Source organism: Lynx rufus, unplaced genomic scaffold (assembly GCF_022079265.1).
Source record: "Lynx rufus isolate CCGP_SWC_20201006 ecotype Redwood Valley unplaced genomic scaffold, mLynRuf1.p SCAF_2, whole genome shotgun sequence".
Classification (NCBI taxonomy): domain Eukaryota; kingdom Metazoa; phylum Chordata; class Mammalia; order Carnivora; family Felidae; genus Lynx; species Lynx rufus.
This window is the reverse complement of record NW_025814834.1, coordinates 72,366,982-72,377,849: the sequence shown is the minus strand read 5'-3', so window position 1 is coordinate 72,377,849 and position 10,868 is coordinate 72,366,982.

Genomic DNA, 10,868 nt, shown 5'->3' with positions numbered 1-10,868 from the left:
ATAAAGTAAGTTATGCGTATAGCACAAGGTAAGATGGTCTAATAATATATTCATCTCACCCAGGGATGCCTTGGTAACCCTAAAATTCTTGGGCCATACCCCAGGAGCCTTGCCATTGGAAGTGGAAATACACGTGGTCTAATACCCAAGTCCCTTTCTCCCCAAAACTGCTGAAGATCTGTCTGTGAGCTTGGTTCCACAGGGGACGGACTCCCCTCCCTACCACTTTCCTCAGCACCTTCTTGCCTTCTTTCCTCATACATGTTTAATCAAGTTACAATCTAGACAGATAACCTGGGAAGATATTTTCTCTTTTAAGATGACTTGCTTATTTATGCTCAGATCCATTCTGTGTAGATTCCAGAGTTAAGTTCTGAGAGAAAGTCTTCCTATGCCTGCGGTAAACCTCAGTCACTAACCACTGAAGAAGCAACTTACTTTGCCGCCATGCTGGATCAGCCAAGCCATCTGTGAAATGTGCTGTTTAAGGCGGGTGGGGGCAAGGTTGATGTTCCCACCAGTTCCTTCATTGGCTTAACATGAATTGGTTGTGCTTGTTCCCAAATCTGTTTATGCCAATTGGTGCTAGGTATTGTAATTTTATAGTTTAAATAAGTTTAAAAGTATAAAATATGAGTGTAAAAAGAAAATTCTCTAATGAAAACTCAGCTAAAGCTTTGAGGAGACTCAAAATAGGTGAATAGCTAATTCTCTTGTTGAACAAGACAATTATAAATATTGTGGAAAGTTACAAAAATTTAAAGCTTTGCACTTAGATTTGCCTATAGCTATCTTTAAATTTTCACTGCACTAAAGACACTGAAACTAGAGATTGTGGACAAAATCCTATGGGTATGCTTTATGCATGAGACCAACAGGAAGCCATATTGAAATGAATGATACTGTCTCTACACCAAAAGATCTGGGGAAAATGTGTATTTATGTATTCTAGTAGAAAATAAAATGTTTATGCTAACTGTGCATCTATCAGTTTCTGTGATTCCTTGCTTTAACTGATATTTTTGATTCCCTGACTAAATCCCAACCGAGTTAGATGAGAATGCTTCCAAAGGATTATGAGTAATGATAACAACAATAGGATAATTATGATGGCTGCCATCCATGTAAGTATACTTCTTAACAAATGCAGTTTATTACTGAAGTGTAACATTACATTTACTTATTAATATGCAGTTCAATAACAGATTATCTTCTAAGGCAATACATAAACGAGTAGGCCTTCTTTCTCAGTATTTCTCTCTAAACTTCCTTTGGGAAGTATAAGTTGTAGTATCAACTCTAGGGAATTTCTACTGTGAGTACCAATGTCACTAGCTCTCTGATCCTTCTCTGTGGCCAGGAGGCACTACTTCATTCGGATCACCCCCTGTTGGCCAACATGTGAGACACTGGTTTTCCTTGCACTTTTAGTTGTCATCTGGAATAAAACAGGAGTAAAATGATTTCTTGTCTGAGCAGATGAATTTTTGCTTGAGGACTATTTGTGCCTATGGCCTTGGTAAACACTACATTTATCCAGACATGTTTATTCTTGTTTTTTCTTTTTAATATTAATTCCAGTATAATTAACATTCAGTATTATTAGTTTCAGGTACATGATATAGTGACTCAATTCTATCTATGACTCAGTGTTCATTATGATTAAGTGTGCTCTTAATCCCCTTCACCTATTTGACCCATCCTCCCACCGACCTCCCTTCTGGTAAACATCATCCTGCTCTATAGGTAAGAGTCTGGCTTATTTGTCTCTTTTTTCCTTTGTTCCTTTGTTTTGTTTCTTAAATTCTGCATATGAGTGAAATCATGTGGTATTTGTGTTTCTCTGAATGACTTATTTCACTTTGCAGTATACTCTCTAGCTCCATCCATGTTGTTGCAATGGCAAGATTTCATTCTTTTTGTATGGCTGAGTGATATTACATTCTGTGTGTGTGTGTGTGTGTGTGTACCATATCTTCTTTTTATGTATGTATGTATGTGTGTGTGTATCTTAAATTTAGATCCAAGTTGCATATAGTGCAATAATGATTTCAGGAGTAGATTACAGTGATTCATCCCCTACATGCAACACCCAGTGCTCATCCCAACAAGTGTTCTCCTTAATGCCCCTTGCCAATTTAGCCAATCCCCCCACCCAAAACCCCTCCAGCAACCCTCAGTTTATTCTCTGTATTTAAGAGTCTCTTATGGTTTGTCCCCCTTCCTGTTTTTATGTTATTTTTGCTTCTCTTCCCTTCTGTTCATCTGTTTTGTATCCTAAATTCCATCTATGAGTGAAGTCATATGGTATCTGTCTTTCTCTAATTTCACTTAGCATAATACCCTACAGTTCTATCCACGTAGTTGCAAATGGCAAGATTTCATTCTTTTTGATTGCTGAGTAATACTCCATTATATATATATACCACATCTTTTTTATCCATTCATCCACCGATAGACATTTGGGCTCTTTCTATACTTTGGCTATTGTTGATAGCGCTGCTATAAATATTGGGGTGCATGTGCCCCTTCGAAACAGCACACCTGTATCCTTTGGATAAGTACTTAGTAGTGCAATTGCTGGGTCATAGGGTAATTCTATTTTTAATTTTTTTTCTATTTCCAAAAGCACCATATGGAACTGTTATTTTATTTTATTTTAACTTGTTTTATTTTTTATTTTTTAAAATTTACATCCAAATTAGTTAGCATATAAGTGCAACAATGATTTTAGGAGTAGATTCCTTAGTCCCCCTTACCCATTTAGCCCATAACCCCCACAACCCACACTTGTATCCTTTGGATAAATGCCTAGTAGTGGAATTTTTGGGTTGTAGGGTAGTTCTATTTTTAGTTTTTTGAGGAACCTCCATACTATTTTCCAGAGTGGCTGCACCAGCTTGCATTCCCATATTTTTAATTTTTTGAGGAATCTCCATACTATTTTCTAGAGTGGCTGCACCAGTTTGCCTTCCCACCAGCAATGCAGAAGGGTTCCTTTTTCTCTGCATCTTCTCCAGCATCTGTCTTGCCTGAGTTGTTAATTTTAGCCATTCTGACAGGTGTGAGGTGGTAGCTCATTGTGGTTTTGATTTGTATTGCCCTGAGGATGAGTGATGTTGAGCATCTTTTCATGTGTCTGTTAGTCATTTGGATGTCTTCTTTGGAAAAGTGTCTATTCATGTCTTTTGCCCATTTATTCAGTGGATTATTTGTTTTTTGAGTGCTGAGTTTGATAAGTTCCCTATAGATTTTGTATACTTTATCTGATATGTCATTTGCAAATATCTTCTTTGGTTGCCTTTTAGCTTTGTTGATTGTTTCCTTTGCCTTGCAGAAGCTTTTTATCTTGATGAGGTCCCAGTAATTCATTTTTGTTTTTGTTTTCCCTTGCCTCCAGAGATGTGTTGAATAAGAAGTTGCTGCGGGTGAAGTCAAAGAGGTTTTTGCTTGCTTTCGCCTCTAGAATTTTGATGGCTTCCTGTCTTACGTTTAGGTCTTTCATCCATTTTGAATTTATTTTTGTGTATGGTATAAGGTGGTCCAGGTTCATTCTTCTGCACATCGCTGCCCAGTTTCCCAACACCATTTCCTCAAAAGGCTGTCTTTATTCCATTGGATACTTTCTCCTGCTTTGTCAAAGATTAGTTGGCCATACATTTGTGGATCCACTTCTGGGTTCTCTCTTTTGTTCCATCGATCTAAGTGTCTGTTTTGTGCCAATACCATACTGTCTTAATGATTACAGCTTTGTAGTACATCTTGAAGTCTGGAATTGTGATGCCTCCAGCTTTGGTTTTCTTTTTCAGGATTGCTTTGACTATTCGGGGTCTTTTCTCATTCCATACAAATTTTAGGATTTTTTGTTCTAGCTCCGTGAAGAATGCTGGTATTATTTTGATAGGGATTGAATTGAATATGTAGATTGCTTTGTGTACCACATCTTCTTTATGCATTCATCTATCAATAGACACTTGAGCTGTTTCCATAATTTGGTTATTGTAAATAATGCTGCGATAAACATAGAGGTGCATTTATCCTTTCAGATATGCTCATTCTTGAACAAATTTCTCATTAGTCTCCATGGAACCGCATTTTGAATCAGGAAATCCAAAGTCGTTGGTGACAGTGAGGTAACGCTTCCTTTTAAGTCCCTAGCCCTCCCTTCCCCTTTTCGTGAGTTTTCCCTGGTTCTGCCTTCTGGCTCTGGGTCTCACTGTCTCCTCAAAGTCTACAGGGGCAAACATCCCACTGATTCCTACATCTCTGAGTTGGGTTTCCAGCTCCACCCAGGTCTGCTCTCTGAGAAGGTAAAGAGTAAAATTTAAATAACCTCCTGGGGACATCATCTCCTAACTTGGAGCTAAAGAAGCTCAAGTTGGGGCGCCTGGGTGGCGCAGTCGGTTAAGCGTCCGACTTCAGCCAGGTCACGATCTCGCGGTCCGTGAGTTCGAGCCCCGCGTCAGGCTCTGGGCTGATGGCTCAGAGCCTGGAGCCTGTTTCCGATTCTGTGTCTCCCTCTCTCTCTGCCCCTCCCCCGTTCATGCTCTGTCTCTGTCTGTCCCAAAAATAAATAAATGTTGAAAAAAAAAATTTAAAAAAAAAAAAAAAAAAAAGAAGCTCAAGTTAATTCACAAAATGCCATGTGGAAACAATAATAAAGTCACAATTTTAGGATTAGGAGAGGGGCAAATTCTTTATAATTTGCTGTATTAATTCATAATACATTTATCTGAAAAATGCCTAGGAAAACATACATGCTTGAATTTAATGTAAATGAGACACTTAATGGGAGAGATGGAGAAAGGCATTTTATATTAGTTTTTAAAATCAATTTCCATTATTAAATAGAAGCACAGGAAACAAATTAAAAATAGCATAGATCAGAATGTCTTTTTTTGTTTTTTGCAAAAAAATAGTATTGCTATTCATAATTACAAGAAATGGATGACAATATTTTAAATGAGTTAACTTGGGCCCACCATGTTCACTTCATGGTGTGAAGAAAACAGCATTTCAATGATTTTTTTTTTACCTAATTTGTTCTAAATTACAGTAAAGTGCTCTGCAAGAAGCAAGTGCTTGTGTTAATTAACTCTGAGTAAAGAAGGTCACTGGTATACATGGGAATCATTTTGAGATTTTAGTTATGGATTTTCTTCTGCAATTATAATTCTTCATTAGGCATTATAAGCACATGTAGATTTTCAATTTTTTTATCTAGCATTTCAGATTTAGGAATATTTGTTGATTTTTCTCTACAAGATTTAAAATGTAACAATAATGGAATTGACTTAAATGAAACATATGGTTCAACATATTTATAAGTATACCTAAAATATTGGCCATTTGTGTAAGACTAAATATTGTGGCTGAATTTTTTTGTTATTTAAAAAATTGTAATTCCAGTATAGTTAACATACTATATGTTATATTAGTGTTATATAGTGTTATATAGTTATATAGTGGTATAGTGATTCAATAATTCTATCCATTACTCAGTGCTCATCATGATAGTGTACTGTTAATCCCCCTCTGGGACCCATAAGTTTGTTCTCTGTATGGCTAAGTAATATTCCAGTGTGTGTGTGTGTGTGTGTGTGTGTGTGTGTGTGTGTATACCACATCTTTATGCATGCATCTATTGATAGGCACTTGGGTTGTTTCCATAGTTTGGCTATTGTAAATAATGCTGCAATAAACATAGCTGAATTTTAAAAAACCACATACCCTATTGTACTTCAAACTTATAACACAAAGAATGAACAAATCTGAGTTTTCAGTCATTTTATATTCAGTTGTAAACATCAGATGCAAAACTCTAAATGCTATAAATTCTTGTAAATAATCCAAGATATCATAAGTTTTATCAGGCTTTTGAGAACCATTAACAGCTAAGTCAATATTTCTAAAATATATATTACTTTTAAATGTTTATTTCTAAAGTTCAATTATAAAAGCTTTAGGGTTTTTTTAGTGTAAGCCATGAATTTTATGCCTAAGAATTATGAGAGCCATAGTAGGTATTATTTTGTTCATATAACACATGATATATAGATTTTTAACCTGAAATTGTTTACAGAATTTAGTATTTGAATGCTGTGGTATGATGGGCAATGCATATTTACTCACATCTTCCAATTCACTCTTGTAATAGCTTGGAAGCACTATAAACAAGTTGGCTTTAGCCACAATATAGAGGTAGTAACCTGTGCCATTCTTGTGACTGTCTTTTTTCTGAAGATTCAAAAGTTAGCTATACAGCAGTTTGGTCCACTTTTTCTTCATTGTTAGCCCCAAACTGAAAACTTTTTTCCTAATTCAAAAAAGATGTCAAAGAAAGCTTTTTCATCTAAAATTTCCTATTCGATAGGCATTATTCTCCGTGTTAAGCCTCTTTATCTGACAGAATTAATCAGTGTTCTTTTTTTCTGATTCTGGTCCTCCTGTTACTATTTGTATCACGTCGTATTGCACTTATTATTTACGTATTCCTCTGCCCCTAAGGTCTGATGAGAACAGAGACAATTTTATTCATATTTCCAGTGCCAGAGCCTAAGACCCTCTCTGGGCCACAGTAGGCTCTCAATAAATGTTTACTGATCAGAATTGCTTAGTGATACGCTGAAGTGCTGCCCATATATATAATAGTGCTTGCTAGGACATGTCAAAGTATGTTGGATCACCTATTTTAGGTTTTTGATTCTTTATATTAGTTAGGGTCAGCAAACTTTTCCTATAAAGGGCCGGATGGTAAATGTAGACTTTGTGGGCCACTCGGTCTGTGTCACAACCACTGAACTCTGCTGTGGTAGCCTGTAAGTGATCATACATGGTGTGAAAATGAAGGAGGATGGCTGTGTTCTAATAACTTTATTCACAACAACAGGCATCATTCTGGATTTGGCCTTGCCCATCTCTGCTATCAATCACTGTTTTGAGAGGTGTAAGAAGAGGGACTGGAGATTCCAACCATGTATTGTAATAAATACTGTATTTCAAGTTTCTTATAAATGTTGACAATGAGAATTATGATGGACATAACGTTTTTGAAATATCTGTCATTAAGACTAAACCATGAGGTTGTAGTGGATAAGGAGGAGTAAGAGAATGAGAAGTCCTTCACTCATTTGTGGAATTTAAGATACAAAAGAGATGAACAGAAGGGAAGGGAAGCAAAAATAATATAAAAATGGAGGGGGACAAACCATAAGAGACTCTTAAATACAGAGAACAAACTGAGGGTTGCTGGAGGGGTTGTGGGTGGGGGGATGGGATAAATGGGTAAGGGGCATTAAGGAACACACTTGTTGGGACGAGCACTGGGTGTTATAGATAGGGGATGAATCACTGGAATCTACTCCTGAAATCATTATTGCACTATATGCTAACTAACTTAGATGTAAATTTAAAAAAGTAATAATAAATTAATTAATTAAATAAATAAAATTTAAAAAAAGAGAGAGAGAGGGAGAGAATGAGAAGTCCTAAAAAGACCTGGAGTAAGGAAGAGTGTGGAGAAAAGAGAGCAAATGCAAGTAAATGTAGCCCACAGCAAGACATATCTCGGTCCAAAACCTCCAGTAGGAGAGTTATCAGGCAGATTGAAGAAAAGATGGATTTTGCTTGTTTCTTATTTGGGACAGGAGAGAAAGAACGTCAAAGGGTAGCAGTCCTCCAATGTTTGTGTTTGCATACTTCCTAAAAGAATTTTGAAAAAAAGATGTACATCTCTTCCCACATTTCCAAGTTGACATCTAAAAATGTTTTATAAGTAGGATGCAATTTACAGCATATTATAAATAATGGCATTGAAAAGTAAAAATGTCATGACACTCCAAGGGGCTCTCATATCATAGCAGATTTTTCACTTTTTATTTTGAATAATTTTAGGTTTATGGAAAAGTTGCCAATTTAATACAGAGAATTCCTGTATACCATTCATCCAGCTTGCCCTAATGGTACATTTCACATAACCATACTACAATCATCAAAACTAAGACATTAGTACTAGTGTAATACTGTGTTAACTAAACTATACATTTTATTGTAATTTCACATTTCCATGATGTCCATTTTCTGTTCCATGATCAAATCCAGCATTCCACCGTGCACTTAGTTGTCATGTCTCCTTATTTTCCTCCAAGCTGTGACATTTTCTCAGTCTTCCTTTAACTTTTATGACCTGGCACTTTGGAAGTGGTCAGTTATTTTGTAAAATGTTCCTCAATTTGGATTTGTCTGATGTTTTTTATTATTAAATTAAGATTATGCATTATTGAAGAGGGTACCAAGGAAGTCATGTGCCCTTCTGAGGACATCATATTAGGGAGTACTTGATGCTGAAATGGCTAATTACTGCTTATGTTAACCTTGATCACTTGATTAAAGCGGTTTCTGTAGTGTAAAGTTAGTACTTTCCCATTATAATTAGTGACTATCTTGGGGGTAATACTTTAAGGCTATGCAAATTCCTGTTTCTCCGCAAACAGTCACCCACTAATTCTAGCACCCACTGGTGGATCTTGCCTATATAAATTATTACTGTTGTGTTTGCCTAATGGTGATTTTTGTTTCTCTTATTCCTACTACACTTATGAGTTGTATTTCTTCTGAAGAAAAGAATCGTTTTCCCCTTAATTTATTTATTCATTCAGTTGTTTATTTTTATCAATATGGACTTATATTTTATGAGTTACAATCAAATACTATCAATATTTTTATACTCAAATTGTTCTAATGTTAACCATTGGGAACTCTGTCAGGTTAGTTCCTGTGCCCTTTGGACATGACCTTATCTTTTTGTGAGCATTTTTTTACTTTCTGGGACCACAAGATAATCCACTTTCATCTTGCATTTTTCCTGCCCCAGACCTGGAATCAGCCACTTCTCTGGGGAGCACTAATTCCTTTGACTGAAGATTCCTTAATGATTTGAATTCCATCAGAATCTATTTAAAAATAGAAATACACACAGTTGAGCTCTTGGCAGTTAGAGACATTGTTTTGTTTTTCTCCTTAGTCCTATATTTCCATTCCAATCTACCCACAGAATTTTATCCTAATGTAATATATTTTTAATCTTGAAAAATATTTTACTCATCACCATGTCATATTGGCCTATAGTAAAAAATATGTATATAAATTAAAGTTATTTTTAAAATTTCCATGTGAACATAGGCTCTACGTGTTATACATTTTCTTCTATATTGAGCTGTCATGTCAATATTTATTAGTACACAATTGGTTAGAACAACATAAATATTTACAACAGTTAATAATGAGCCTATATCAAACTAAATATTATAGGTAATATATCTCTTAATGAAATGGATATATCACAATGAAATTAATTATTATTAATTTAAAATTGCTAGAATACCTCAGGGTTTAGCATGAATTCTATTATTGTTGTTGTTGTTGTTGTTATTTTTTAGCTATACATGCTGAGAAACTCTGGTAGAGATTATTGGTGCTCATAGTTGTTGGTTATCCTCTCCTTCTTGAGCACACTGGGAGACCTGTCAGACTTTCTTGCAGTTAGGTGGGACCATGTGACTAGTATGGCCAGTGATATATTAGTGGAAGTGCCATGTATTGCTCAAGGACCCAGAAACTTAACAGTTCTACTGCTTTTTCCTACCATGAAAAAGCCCCATGTTCCAGAGGCAGGAATATGCAGTCTGGATCTCTGAGTTATTGCTTGGATGTGAACTTCCCTGGAGAATCCAAGGAACCATAGCAGGCTTTCTATGACCAGAAAATTAATTTTTGAGTTTTGTTTTGAACCATTAACATTAGAGGGTTTACTTGTTTCCATAGCATCCCATAACTTATCTTGACTAATATAAAAACTTTCTTCGTATAAACTTCATATAAGTAGATAGGAATTAAAGGGGGTTTGTTCATTCATAGGCACTGTTGTTTCATCTGATATACCAAGTAAAGTTAGGAAAAATGATATACTGTTAATATCATTATAGGTTTGTCAGTACTATTTTTCTATTAAAATGTTTTTATCTTAATATGTGATTTAATCATGACACTAGAGTTGCAAATTAGATTAGTTAGTTAATGAAAAATATTCATCATAAAACTTAATTGGTGAGGCCAATCTTCATGGTCAAATCCCTGAGCCAAATAAGACAAATAAATATTCAGAAAAAAATCTGATACCATTTTTCAATTCAATGAGCATGTTTTTTTGTTTTGTTTTGTTTGTGTTTTTGTTTTTTAACATTTATTCATCTTTGAGAGACAGAATATGAGCGGGGGAGGGGCAAAGGAAGGGAGACACAGAATCTGAAGCAGGCTCCAGGCTCTGCACTGTCAGCACAGAGCCTGATGCAGGGCTTGAACTCATGAACCATGAGATCATGACCTGAGCTGAAGTCAGACTCAACTGACTGAGCCACCCAGTCGCCCCTAACTAACTTGGATTTAAATTTAAAAGTAAAAAAAAATATATATCTCTACCTTACCTTCACTTAGAAATCTAATACAGAGAAAGCACACATCTTTGTCATAAGCTTTTCATCAGGGTAAAGTAAGATGTCAGGTTCTTATATATATCAACATTCTCTTTGCTTTCACCAGAATTTCCTTCCAGAAATATCTTCTTTGACAATAGTTAGGGGCTGGGTGAGATAAAGTCTTAAACAAAAGTAGTTATCATTCCTGTTGTTCCACTATATAATGCATATTAATTTAGAATATTGCAACATGGAATTTCTCACTCATCACTTCATCCTTCACAGAAAAATGTATGAACACAGGGAAAGACATGAGGCTCTACACTGGTTTTATAATTCCTTTATTAAAAGAAGCTTCATTGACTTTAAGTTTTTTTCCCTTTGTTTGGTGCCATG